Source organism: Neodiprion pinetum, chromosome 3, assembly GCF_021155775.2.
Source record: "Neodiprion pinetum isolate iyNeoPine1 chromosome 3, iyNeoPine1.2, whole genome shotgun sequence".
Classification (NCBI taxonomy): Eukaryota; Metazoa; Arthropoda; class Insecta; order Hymenoptera; family Diprionidae; genus Neodiprion; species Neodiprion pinetum.
The window spans coordinates 3,939,694-3,954,642 of record NC_060234.1 but is presented as its reverse complement, the minus strand read 5'-3'; the positions used below and the strand labels follow the sequence as shown (position 1 = coordinate 3,954,642).

At 40.7% G+C, this 14,949-nt stretch overlaps 1 protein-coding gene across 4 annotated transcripts in view; it reads left to right on the top strand.

The window, feature by feature from the left end:
• The window catches only part of LOC124213844 (Octopamine beta2 receptor), a 171,754-nt gene that overhangs the window by 48,253 nt on the left and 108,552 nt on the right, over positions 1–14,949 (top strand). For 2 of the 4 annotated variants that reach the window (XM_046615529.2, XM_046615528.2), the window contains exon 2: positions 3,718–3,889. The exons of the other annotated variants lie outside the window; for them this stretch is intronic. The gene's annotated coding sequence lies outside the window, so the exon portion shown is untranslated. The remainder of the gene's footprint in view (positions 1–3,717; positions 3,890–14,949) is intronic. 4 annotated transcript variants of the gene reach the window in all.

Below are 14,949 nucleotides of genomic sequence, written 5' to 3'. Positions count from 1 at the left end.
CAAACACTGAAAAACAGGAAACACACGTTGGCATTGGTTTAACGCCGAGGTCATCGACGACTCGACAAATTGTATCAACCGGCAATCGCCGCTTCGGTGACCACCGGTTGAATTGTTCAGTTCATCACGTGACTGCAGACCGCAGAGTCGTCGTGTGATTTCCGATCCGATGTCTCGAGGATCTTCCGGCCGATGTAACATTCATTGCGAAATTTTATTCAGTGAATGATATCAGAATCCGTGTGAAGATTCAGGCCTCGATGGACTAACCAAGCAGCTCACATGTGACGATCTTGATCTTGATCGAATGACGAGGGAACGCAAAAGTGATATTTACAAACCCGCAACACAATTTTCGTATTTTATCACGGTGATCATACAGCTCATTAAAATTTGCAAAAGTGTTGAATGACTGCTTATGTGTTTGAAATGTCACTCGAGTGAAACCCTGAACATTGTTTAGTATCCATGAAAAGTTTTATACGTGATCAAAACGTCACGAAGTAAGCTAAACAGCGTTGGGAGATGTCGATTTTGAATTCTTATTCCGATTTCGGTCGTCCCCAAATATGAAATTTTTTAAAGGTGGGGCAGGTTTTCTTTACTTCACGGTATTTTATACCTTCACGAGCTGGAACCGCATAGAGTCGAGAACTCGCGAGGTTACGTATATCACGACTGGCGAGATAACTCGGAGTTTCACACCGTGTGAATAACGGTGCACCGTCATCGATTTCACATACCTTCTGAATTTCACATGTCTCTAATTTTGCACAGAATACCTTCGGCCGGGAGATAGTTGAGAAGTAATTTATGTCAATCGATAGAGGGTTGGTAGGATGTACCTACGTTATACGCGGTTGAAGCAAAGTGGTCGTGTGTGTTCGGTGCTGGTGCAGTGCCTCTGTAACGCGTTGAACCTTGAAACATTGCCCAATGAGCTCGGAATTTACGATCATTACCAAAGTATGAACCGCATGAACGGTGGACTCGGAGCCGAACCATAAATGCGTTGCCAACTCCAGACTGAAAACGTTTGCTTCAACGTGTTCAGATTGTCCGTTGCAACGAAGATGCAAGGTTTGTGGATTACTCTTAAAAATTAATGGTATACTATGATAATATCTCACTGTGAAAATTGATTCAAGTGTAACCGGTAATTGCCGTCTTAATTGTCCCAGGATTTTTGCTCGTAATTGCTTTTACTCTTCCCAGTCTCTCATTTTACTTGATCGCTGTTGCGAGGTTGAATTTTCGAAGGTGGAAGATTCTGGGTTTGAGATAAGAAGATAGGAGAGACACCCTCGTTAGCGACTGCGGGAAATTAGGCAGACTGTGTGTACTTATATAGGTGTATGATATATGTGGAGGTTGTGTACACGGCACGCGTGCAAATAACCCACGAATATTTGCATGGCATTAGCCACACCGCGTATATGTATAGGAGTATAATATACATGTACACATAGCGTAACCTCCCTGTCAGCTGCACTGCGCAGAGTGTAAACTGAATGATATATGAGGTGTTAATATCAAGGCTTCGCGGCAAGGCGCAGGATGCATGATCATCCTTAAAGCGAAAAGACTCTCACTTATCCCGGTATCTGTAAGCATTCAGGGGTAGGATTTCCCGACGGTATTTTATGGAACGTTTTCTAGTTGCCTTCAGGGCAAAGTCGTTAGGTTTCGCTACTGCAGCTTGAAGCTTTCTATTTCACGTACCACCTTGTTACAAGGTGCTTAGATATTTTACACCCACCGTTCGATTTGATATTCAACTTTGTCGTTCGTGGCGGAACTTGCTAGACAAGAATGGGTTTCAATCACACTCTCGTCTGGGTTCACATACCTCTTAACCGTATCGTTACTCCAACAGTTGAATGAAGGATCAAAAATTGAATGACCGAAAGATCAAAGGACTGCAAAAGTAAATCAAATTTATAGAATAACGTATCTTTAATTTTACCTCGAAAGGCTATATTTCACTCGGCAAATTACCATTCCTTCCAATCAATCCGTGGATGTTGGTGTACACATGAGAATTGGCAATTTATCAACATTTTCTCGGGGTTAATCGCCTTTACGGAGTGAAAAAATCTTGCACTAGTCGTTGGCGGATAGTCGAGAGAACTTCCGATTGATAAGTCGATCGGCTTTGTTCGATAAGTATCTTACAAATGCAATTTCTACCCTTCATATAAATTCCCTGGCTCTTCATTTCCCCCGAGGGTTATAGTCACCGCATTGGCTACGCAACATCACTCTCATTCTTATACCGCAGACACTTTTCTGAAAACGTTTCCTCACGTTGCAGCAACATTACAGCCTTATCCTTGTAGAATCAACTTTAAATTGCTACAATGCCGCTATAGCAAAGATGAGCGCATTTTTAACAGTGGTAGATCAGTGAACTGGAACATATCCCAAGTGTCCAAGGTGCTTTTGCCTCGTTCACCACTTATTTGGATTTGATTATTTCCTTCAAGGATGCTTCCGAGTCACTTTATTATGCGTTTTGACAATCTGTTTCAGGGGATTTCATAAATGTTTGAGACTGTTTCAAGTTACTTTACAAAAACCTCAAATTAATTCAAATTGTTTATCACCGCTTCGCGTTTCTTTAAATCACTTTACGCAAGCTCATAGTTTACCTTACCGAACTTCAACAAGTCTTTTGACAGTTATAACGTGACTTTTAGTTATTCCGTAAAATTCGAACGAATTCCTATACCTGAATCAAGTTTAAATCATACTTGAAAATTGACTTCAGAAGCTGCAGGCAGCCTGTTGATCAAAAAGTATGGACGGTGTGTTTTTGTTTACTGATTAATTTTAGCTCTGATATGATATTCGTATGTGCGTGTCACGGAGAAAAGTGGATGGATCGGACCTGACACCTTTAAGCAAACCGAGATTATATCTGTTATATACACAACTGATGATCCTGTCGGCTGCACGCTGCCGCCTATGGCACGAAACAACACCATGAAAGCGGCAGGGAGGTCGAGTGACAACAGACTGATGTGTGTGGGCGTGCAAATATTTAACCAACGAAGTACTGGATTGCAGAGATTACAAAGCGGTGACTGTCAAGAACGGCAAAGAGGACAGACTCACTTTTCGTTGGAATTTAAATAAATATTCGGTATTTTTGCATGGACGTTTTTGAGTCCTCCAATTTCTCAGAAATCGTCGACATTTATCTGAGAATTCAAATTCTCATGACCCTCAAAGTTTTCGAAATATACAAATTACGGTATTGATAGAAACATTTCGAAAATACCAAATTCTTATGATCTCAGGTCCTAAATTTTAGCGACACGAAAATTCAAGAGCATCGGAATTGAAAATTTTAGTATCTACCAGGAATGTCAAAAGTTCTCTGATATATATACAAGATCGTGCTGTTTTTTCCTCGCTGCCTTTTATTCCCCTTTTATTTTACGCGTCTCACGTCGGTCGTAAATGAATAAAAAAGAAGACAACGGGATAGGAATAAACTCTTGTTTATTCCAAAATATTATTCCCATTTACTTCCTCGGACCAAAAAGCTCATCTCACTCGACGACGTTGAAACGTCAAAAAAGTTCGGTTCGTGAGTCCGACGAGACTGTGAAATGGCTGTACTGATACACGTTTCGCGTTATACCCTCAGATAAAACTATAGATTGGGAACTTATTATACCTGATTGTGAGACAAAGTTTGTTTTGTCCCAGTTGTATCCAAGCGTCACGTCTCCGGTCTGGTCAATATCAACAAATGATCGGCACACCAAGTTCGAGGACGGACAGTCGTCTACCCGCAGCTTTCGCCAGCCAACGTGACTCGCATTCGCATCATGGTTTCACTGAAATTTCGATCCAGCCTTCCAGCATCGTTTAGGCCTGGGTGAGTCTGATACCGTAGAGCTGATTAATTGCCCGTGAGAAGCAAACCGACTCTGCAATTTTATTTTTTTGTTTTCAATATTTGACACAAATTTTTCGACTCGCACCTTAAAAACAAAGTTAAAAAATAAGCCACCCTAACATACGTATACATATTATCTTAGCGTCAATGTCTCGGCTTAGTGGTTCTGGATACAGTTTTCGTTAGCGACATTAAGCCGAGACACAAACCTTTTTCTACAATGCTCAAGGGTGGCGGATATTCTTACCCTGACTGACTTCGTCGGTGATCAGATCAATCCGTTGCTCCACCTCACTCACACTTAGCCCTGTTTTCTAACGTAGGAAGAATTGTTGGATACGCAGGTCAAAGTAAAAATCAATTATTTGTGTCGACGTGTCGTCCCAAGTTGCGAGCCTTCCTCGGAACATTATATTTTGTTCATGAATCTACGTCACGAAACAGTGGGTAGAATTAAAACAGGTATTGAACATATAAAAACTGAAGTGAACGCTTGTTAAGGTACTGACCTTACAAAATTCAGAACGTATCCACAGCGAGATTAATTTTTTTCTTGCGCGTCAATCATCAGAACCAATACTGCTTAAATTGGACATCACGAACAGAAGGAGAGTCTAGACTCGACTTTTAATAATAACTGTAACGTAATATATACGTAATAAGAGCAAGATCCAGGAAAAGAACTAACAGTAATTAAATTCAATCAGAAGTGAGCTAACCTTACGTACCTTGGTAAGAGATTTAGAATTGACCAAAGAGAAAGATCATAGTCGTGCCATATCTGCCCCACGTAACAATGCAAACTGTTTTCTTTCTTTTCACCCAACGTTCCATGAAGTTAGGAATCAAACACAAAATACTGTTTCTTACTTTTCGTTCCGAAGTAATATTTTTCTTATTGTATATTATTCTACACGGATCCTAGCGATTAACAATAAGATATAATTCGACTCGATGAAAAGTTCAGTATCAAATTCGCATCCTGCTTTCTACATTTCTTTTGCGCGATTCAATTTTTCATCGGACTGTACACGATTGCCTGATAGATCGTTGATTAAACCTAATTGCCTGCAGTGCGGAAAGCGTCGACGTGCAGTTTGCAATTAAACTGCTAGCGTGCGCTTTGCTGAAAACTTCACTTTTCGAAGCCTCTCTCTAACTTGGGAATGGGCAGCGCGAGTATATACAATATATGCCACGTTGCACCGACGGCTTCTATTTAAAAGCTCTTTCTGAACGTAATTAGACTTAAGTAGGCAGCACGAAAGTAAGCACAAGCTGTTTCTTCGCACCTGACGTACCCTGCTTCAGCGGTAAACAACATCTGGCGCGATTTTAATACTTGCACAATTCCGCCAAGCCTTCCTCTTACCTTTTGCTTTCTTAAGTTATTTTTTTTTTTTTTTTTGTTTTTTTCAATTTTTTTTAAATTTTTTATTCACTTTTTGTCCGCTCTTCATCTTCGAGAGTGATGGAAGAAGTTCGTTTTTTACGGCAAGAATTTAATTACACGATCGAGAGAGAAAGAAAATAACGGCGCAACGTTCGCGACGGATGTTTGATTTAGTTTTATTTCTTTCTTGTCGCGTCGAATGAAAAAAATTGACGTTACGTTGCGAAGTATGAGACGCGGAATTCGGGGTGGCGGATGTATACCATGTACATTGTATATTGTCCTTGAATAAATTTGACGTTTAATAAAACAAGCTGAAATTCACGTGACCCGGAACAAACTGAACTTAATAAAATATGTTCCGTAACAAGCAGGTCGACAATTAGTTGAAAGGTCGCGAGGTAGATCTGCCGCGGGGCACAAATTCATTTTTCCCCATTTCCCACCCTCGTTTTCACTGATTAAACTTTACGGTAAGATTAAACGACTTCCTGGCTAATGATATCGATATTAGTTTCCCCGAGTTCTAAATTCCACGGTTATACGTATCCGCGAATCGATTATAAGCTCATACCGGGCTGCTCGTATTACCCTTCTATACATGTATTATATATTATACATATGTATGCAAGTATGCATGAAAGTTTGAAACGTAGGAGAGAATCTGGGAGAGAAAATTAATTGGTAACTTTATTAATCGAGAAGCGATCGAAGAGATGTAAAAAATTATCGAATACTTTTTTTTTTTTTTCATAGAATAATTTTAATCCACTGGTGAATGAGAAATTTTTTTTGCAAATCCAAGACGCAAAAACTATTTCCTCACATTTGCGTCGGAAAAATACCGCGGATAAAAGAATTCTGCGGGTGGTAGAGTTCCAATTTTCCAAATTGACGACGTACGTTTTTCCCGCGGCGTCAAATTTTAGGGTGCGCAATTTCCCGTCGAGCGTACCGAGTGCCTAAAAATCTTCTGCCATAATAGCGTGGCTTGTTTTTCGTCAGGCCAACGATTTTTTCAACCTGAAAATTGAGAGCTCGAGTTCGCAGAGTTCGTCGTTTGCTATAGGCCATTTTCCGAGGGCTCTACGAAGGTACATTCCAGGGTCGTAAAATCGTGATCCACGCGACGGGAGTGAAAAACGAAAGCGTTGGATGAAGCAGCGTTGTCGAGCAATCTAGGAAAAGCCGTAAAAAAAAAGAAAAAAAAAAAGAAGACGAAAGTATTCCGGAATAACGAAGCATTTTTGCTATTCGGGCGTCTCGAGAGACTCGGATATCATACAACGCAGACTTTGAATGATTTAAGTTGAAAGTCACTTGCATCTTGTACGAATGTTCAGAGTCGCTCTCTCAATCGATTTTACGCAGGTTTGTTCTCTCCGTTCGTTGAGGTTTTTTTTTATGCCAAGCTGGAAGATCTCGTTTGAGAAACTTTTATTTCAATGTGTTTTACAAACTGGTGGGGTGAAGATAAGACTGGAACGGTATATCAATCGTTTGTATCTGTGAAACTGTAAAGAATGATCCAACTGTCCGGACTTCTAGCATTCTATTCTCTTCCTCTGCTTGCCAAATTTTGTTGCGAATTACAACTTTGAGTGTCTATCTTTGTGATGGGAGGGTGTAGTCTCCCGAATTTCTATCTTTCATTTTATTTTATTACGGTTATTTATTTATTCGGATCGTTACGAGAAGTCTTATCAATTTATTTCAAGATAAATTGGTGATTTGTTTAAGACGTTTCCTTTTAAGTTTTGTAAATTTTTGAAATCCTTAGCTGGTTAAATCCTGGTCTTTAGTTCCCTGGAAGAATTTTCCTTTTAGATAAACTAAAGTTGCCAGAATCTCTCGGATGAACTTTTACAACAGAGGTGGAACGACTCAAATCGAATAATGAATTCAAACAAACTTTTCCAGTGCACTTAATGATACCAGCGATATGAAATTCGCAAATAACTTTATTTATTATTCACAAAACGTCTCAATTTCTCCGATATCTTTTTCCGAATGTCTTCTACTCCCTTTTCACAACAAATGTTTATCAATCTTGAACTTATTTCATATCAATCAAACAATTTACAAATAACTCTAAATCAACACAGAACTAATTTACAAACTATAAACGAATGAACAAGCCTTTCCCACACATCCTTCTGATTGCGTATAAGAAAATGTGTAAAAGGCGAGATCCGATTCCATGCTAAATTTCAAAAGTACTTTCCTCAATAATGGAACAACGGTAGCATCATACCACAATGAATTCCAATACCGTTAAAGTATCGGCATGCTTCTTACGGTAGAGTCTTCGCGAAGCGTAGGAAGGTGCGAATTCAATTGATATCTTACGTAGGATGTGATAAATTTGTGAGTTAGTGCACATAAGCCGTGGTTATTTCAAAGATATCGAGTGGATCGGCGAGAGCGTTGAAAGTTAAGGCGAGAAGTTTGTCGAAGAAAAGATGTTGAAGCCAGGAGCTTAAGACGTTAGAGGGTGAACGTATTTGCGGATAGAGTTCCACGTGCGTCTAAATTTCCTCCCGAATGTCCCGGGCGGCTGGGAAAAGGGTCGCCTTAAAAGCTCCGGCATCCCTTTATCTTCGTCCTTCCCAAACCTCTTCGTCAGCCTTCGCCTACCGTTTTCCGGTATCTCCGAGGCATTATCTCCTCGGAAAATTGAGCACGCGAACAGGCGCTCGCCACGAGCTTAACGGCCTCCGTTTTATCCGCTAATATTTTTTCATCAACAACTGTAGCCTCTTACCGTCCGGGATAAAATTTCCCACGGAAACTCCACCCTGCGGGAAAGATCAAAGGATCGGCATTCGCCCTGCTAACCCCTCGTTTAATCACCGACCGTTACGGAATCACTTGCACATGCACGCATCAGTCACTGCGTCAAATTCGAAGCGATAAGGAGAGACCCTTTGTGACGTTGGACACGGATCGATGTACACCGAGCCCGTGTCGAATTGAGGTACGGTACAGTTCTCTCCGAGTCCATTTCTTGTTCAGAATTCTAGAAATGATCGAGTAACGTGCATCAGTCCGAAGGTTTCGCGAATTTCAATTCAGGACGAATCCTTCGTATGTAGAAATTCGTGGCCTTTGCTGATTTAAGTAATCGGGATAATTCGTCGAATTAGGTCATTTTTGTAGAAGTCATTTATTGAAACGACGTTTCGGTAGAGCTACAGCCTACCATCATCAGGCTGTAAAAAGACAATTTTACACGAAAATTGCTTTCAACAATATGTTTATTTTTAGTTAATACAATTGCGAATGCAAATCATAGGTTACATTTCAGTGTGCCTCATTTTTAGGTCAAGTTAGTTTAATACTGATTCAAAGTGTATGATGATACGGGAATTATCAAGAATTTAACATATGCAAAGATGTAAAAGGAAGTTCAATTAGCAATAAAGGATGTTTTAATAATAATTGTAACAGATTCCATTAGATCACTTACTTGAAATTAGATATACTTCAGGCTTAATTGTTTGTAATATCGCCATAATGGAGGAAGTGACATTTTAGGAGGTGAAATGATTAATCTGAATAGATGGATAGAATTTTGACTAGACGAGCGGGAATTTACGAATACGAAATGATGTCACGATAAAGGTGACTTAAATTTTGTACATCTGTTCTACGATGACTATATTACTAGATGAATGATTTTTCAATATGTTATGATGTATCGACGCCTCTTTATGAAGAGTAGTTACGTTTCTTTTTACAAAAACTATCGTGTTTCGGCTTTCACCACGAAAACTATCATGTCTCGGTTAGTGGAATAAGGATCTTCTAAAGATTTGTGCCGTGTGCAGTAGTCGAAATGAAAGTCAATTTGCGGATGCAGAAATGCTTTTTTTTACGTAAAAATAAACTTATAAATATCCTCGAAATTGAGTTGTCGATGCAGATGTTAGAAAAATGAATGCTTTTTTACAGGTTCTTTGCAGATGTTTTAAATTTGTTTCACATTTTTTATCAATATAAATATCAGTTGGTCTTACTATATTTATATCTAAATTATATTACCTAAACTATGAGTAATCTTTCTACAAGAGTGTAACAACTATTGCATCTTGTCGGAGATGACTAAATCATTCTTTTTGGATTTTCATACCCAGCAAAACTACACTCTTACTAATCTGTATTAAAACGTTTCAATTTTCGCGGTGAAAACTATAACACGCTGGTTTTCGTAATTATTTATAATCCCAAAAAGAAAATGCGGTATGAAAATCTATTTTCAACCGCTTCGTCATCGGAGTTTCGCGGAGCTTACGAATTCTTGTAGGCGTGATATGAAATTTGATATTTTCCGGTATCATACCCTGGTTACAGGATAAAGCATCCACGAACGCGTGTGAACGAATTTGAGTACCCGTGTTTTGTTTGCCTTGACAGAATTTCATTAATTTCATGACAACGGGGAACGAAACTTCGCGTAACGAACAACTCCGGTTGAATTCAACACATGGCGCCTATCTCTTGTGTCGGAATCGTTCCGTCTGTTGATTCTCTCTAATTGTCACACCGTAATTAGGCGATATCCGCGAAAACCCCTCCAATGCAATGTGAGTTTGACATTGAAATTATTACTCGTACGAAAAGTCTGCGTTGTACCACAAGCCTGGTTAGAAATACTCTGCGAGTGTTTTCTCTCAACAATTTCGATCCCTCATAAGAACGTTCCAGACGGTCTTACACCGAAAATACGAAACAAGAGACTCTGGAATCCTATTACAGGGAGTACTTATCATGTGGTTCGTGGTACAAGGTTTACCCATTCAAGAATGCCAGACAGACTTGATAAATTCATATTAGAATCGTCAAGGGTCGTCAAAGATTTTTGAATCCATTTATCAGCCTCTACATGGCTCTTGACGCAGGGGACTTTTCGAACACTTTACAGTTCGTCACCACAACGTACGAAAACCGTGCAACGAAGTCCCTTCCGGGTTTGGTATCTGCGCATGGTTTGCGGAACCGGCGACAGTGTCACCGGTAAATTACTTGCCTTGATAACGTCCCTGCACTTGGCACTTGGCACGTGTTACGTGTAGCATCGTAGTGCGGCATCCTGGCCCAGCAACCGCTACAGAGAAACTCGAGGTTCACGAGCCACCGGTTCGGTGCATTGGTGCCGGCGCAGTATGAACGGGGACAAAGCAATGCACCAGTATAACGAAGCGGGCCGGAAACAATGCGATCGATGAATGGACTCCCGGTTTATACGGTTCTGTTTCATGGATCCATCCTCCACTTTCATGCTGATTCGACCGTTAAACCATTGCCGGTGCAACCCTTAAACGGGGGTAGGTTTGTGTGCTGAGGTATCCACGCGTCTAAGAATTCGCATTTTACATCCAGGTACAACTTGCATAACGGTGACAGAGGTTTTGTTCTGAGGGTGTTGTTTGTAGTCCAGTGAAAAAAGGATGAACTGACAAACGCGTTACGTTTCAGCTCGTGGATCGAATCAACGAATTTTTGGGCGTTCGGAACGTTTTTGCCAACTGTTTTAGTTTTGGATTTTCATTTGGAATCGATTGGCTCGACGAATACTAATTCCAAGCTTTTAGAGCCCATGTGTTTGGTTAGACAACGAAGGATCCTTTTCCGGAATCCCGTGATCAAACGCGTAAACATCAAGAGCCTCTAGACTGTCCTTCCTAGTTCGCTTTCGGAAGTATTCTAATGTTTGATCAGCCTTAATCCAATACCCGGCACTTCATCCACTTGAACTTAAACAAACACCGCAGTTTGACCTTTCCGACTTATCTCATGATCACAATTCACTCAACGTTGAATGGAAAGAAAAAAAAAACGACAATATTATGTACACACAAGTGATTCGGTAGGGCCGAATACCAAAGCGTTTAAAGGTTGAAGGTTAATGCTCGAAACGGTATTCTCGTAAATGAATTACGTTCTCTTACAATTGATGGCAAAATTATAAATTAAACTGGTAATTTCACGGAGCGTTAACTGTTGGAATTCTTTTTCATTAAGAATGCTTGTGGCAAGCAATTGGCAAGTGGTTTGAAAATTCAAGAAATGTTAGGGTTGGAAAATCTGACATGATTCACCTAGAAGTTTGAATTAAAACTTAACACTTGATACAAACTTAATACAATACTTGAGTATTCGATGCTGTTTCTCCTTTGTTCTGTCATTGAAATATTAAACGGAGACCACATGTTGGGACTGGACCCTTTGACGAGCTGCCTATTTTTCCACACTCTATTGATCGCCGAGCTATTTCTGAAAGAGGTAATTTCACTGTGCAAGGTTCCTTCTCGATAAATGTATAAAGTTATGGATATGTAGGAGCTTGGGAGTAAAATATTACGAAACGCGACGCAGGGTTTGGGGCTGCCCGAATTCACGTAGAGTGATAAATCCTTCTTACCGGTGAACGAACTGAGCGGGAAACCTGTACCCTGTACCCTGCACGACCTACGTCGTCCGTAACGAAATGGTAATTCAACCCACCAGTCAGTGCTATCGATTCACCCTTGTCGCAGTCACGAATGTAAATGGTTCTCGGTCCTCGAATGGCGCGAGGGTCTCCTTGCTTTTTCAACAAAATTCCGAATCCACCCCGTGCGCAGAACCGGCTGAATTGAATTTAGATGATACCAAAGAATCTTCGGCAACATTCCTGCACCCTCGAAGAAAATCTCCGATCCAATTATTACTCGAGTACCGGTTCTTTCGGTCCATTCCTTTTTACTTTCTTTCCATCGTTTTTGCATAGACGTCTCGAAGACGTCTATACTATATCGAATTGCGTTGCTAGCGGAGGCCGAGTCGTTCCGAATCAACGCTGAAGCTGTTTTTTCTCCTCATCCGAGACCCGGTCTTCGGTAATACCGCAGTGTAATCGTACGCACATCCTCAACGAAAGCAGCGACAATTCTCAAGGAGACGTTACAGCTTCTTGCAGCACAAACGCTCCGTCCGCTTTCCGACTACTGGCTTACGGTGACGTGTTGAGAATAGTAATTTTCTCATTAGACTGTAAATTCGAGTATTCGTTGAGCCCGCTGAGCCGTCATCAGAGTCACGTTGCCGAGTTACGGAATGCTGTTCCAGCCCTCTAGAATCTCGAGACCGATTTTGCCTTCCAACTTTTCGAGGGTGAACGAGTTACGCTCGTCGCAAAATATGTACAGCCTTGGCCCATAGATATTTGGGTATGAATCCACACCCTCTCAGCTGCTAATTGTCACCGTCCATGGTATCACTGGATATCTCTTTACATCGGAGGACGTCGTCTTGGTCGTAAAAGCGTCAGAAGTGAACATGAACACTGAAAATCCTGTGAAAAATGGAGATGCGAATAGTGGTGAGCAACGCGATGCAAAAACACGGAAACGGAACCTTTGAATTGTAATTCGTGACATGACTGTATCATGTCTCTGTAAGGCGGGGGATCAGATAGGACTTCTGGGTGGATAAAAAGTCGTGTTCCGGAGTTGCGAGGCTACGTTGGAAAGCGACTACTCGCGTGACAGAAGCAGCAGCTCCCGGAGGTCGGTGTCAGGGTCAAAGTGATGTCAGTTTGGAAGGTGGCATATGGGATTAGGAAGAAACGGAGTGCGGGCTCATCCTGGACATGGATGGAATACCGCGCCGCTCTGGAAACGAAGCGTTGATGAAGTAGCGAATATCGATTTATCAATCACTTGATTGAACGCAGGTCGGAGGAATTTGAGCACCGTTTAACGAGGCCATGATCTGTACATCGTTCATTTGAATTTCGAACACTGGCATCACGATTGATCAACGAAATCTAGTCAATGTTGTTTTCGATGGAAAATTTGAGAATAATACGTGCTCTCCACTAAGAACAATTTCACTTGTTACGGTGACTGAAAAAATTCAGTAAAACAGGTATCGTTAAAAAAACTGTTTGAATATTGCTGGAATTACGAAAAACGACGTACGCCTAACCATTTTGCGCCATTGTCGATTCTTTTTCGGTAATTGCAACGCAAAATCAGTTTGTGAGGTTTACTATACTTTTTTAGTTGAACAAGGGTTTAAAGTCAACTTATTCTTGCACAAGCATTAAATTTTCGCAACAGTTGTAAGAAAATATAGCAACAATGATCGTAATGAGAAAGAATAGTAACGGATACTAGACTTTCCGGTAACAGCTAGAAAACTAATTTTTACTTTGTACCTAGAACTATATTTTTCAATTGTGGTAAAAAATAAAAATAGTTAAGGACTGAGCGGTAACCGAAACTAAAAATTTCTCTCAGTGTCGTAATTCGATTTGGATGAAATTCCTTTAAGCTGATCGAAGAGTCGGGGAAAATTTACGCGTTGCAAGTGGTGTGAAAAGGTTCACAGTTAGACAGAGAATTTGATCACATGTGGCACAATTTTTCGGAGCTGTGTGTAAAGAGTAAGAAATTTTTGCGACTGCTCATCTCGATCCGAACTTACACTGTGTGTTTTTTTTCTTTCTTCTCTTTGCAATCCCAAGAGAAGAAAAATTTGTCAGTCGAGAAACAATGAGAGAAGGAAATAAAAAAAAAACACGTGTGACATTTTAAAAATGAATCGTGAGTTTCGTTTCGAGTTCACGAGTACGCGAGAGAGGAATATCTTCAATTAGCCAAGCTTAAAAAAAAGGGGGGGGGGGAAGATAGAATGAGAGAAGGAGAGAAATAAATGAATATATAAAGAAAATAAAGTATTAAGTTAAGGGCGTAATTTCGGTTCACAGAAATTATTCACGCTTCGTTTGACGTTTTTTCGCTGGTCCATAATTCAAAAGTTTCTTTCCTCAGCTTTTCATCGTCATTCGTAAACCAAGGTGGGTGGAGGGTTGGAAAAAAAAGGGTAACGAAAGAACAAACAAAAGGCGAAATAAAACTCGGGGAAAAAATGTGAAAAATAAGGAGGCCGGTGATCCGTTGACCATCACGTTCCGCGATTTGTTCGAGGAAACGTTTCGGCTGATCCTGCAAATGCTAACGAGGCCTCGGTGACTTCGATAACTCAAGTGTCCAGTTTGCCGTACGGCTGGCGCCGAGGTACGAATTGTTTTCGAGCAAAGGGCATAAACATAAACGACGCCCTCGGGTCGCTGGACATTTTCGGTGGGTTTCGGCGCTCGATGTTCCATCGCGTTTTCGGGTCCGAGTCAGATTTGACCTCTCAACTTCGCTTATTCCGCATCATCCTGTTCCAGGCTCGTGAGACGTGACATTTCGAGCCCGGAAATGTCGCACGTTTTCTTACCAGCTTGCATGACAACCACCGAATCATCCTCTGAATACGAAATTCTTTGTGCAGCTTGAATTACAAGCGAGTTTTTGGTCCTTCTGGAACTGGCGAGCCTTTTTGCGTAGCGCAGGTTTCAGGCATTCCACGTCAATCCAAACGTACAATCACTCACCCGAAAATCCTTTACAAACTTTCTAAATCTCGATCGCTCAAACATTTTTTTGCATTACAAAATATTTTTTTTTTTTGTTTCAACGATCTCTGGTATCCCGAAATAATAAATTTTCTGAATTCTGTCAAGACGATCGTTTCTCAGTCGTTTTTGAACGTCGAATTAATTTGCATTACATTCGTTTAATTGGCTTTTTCCAAAAAAATTTCTTTCCAC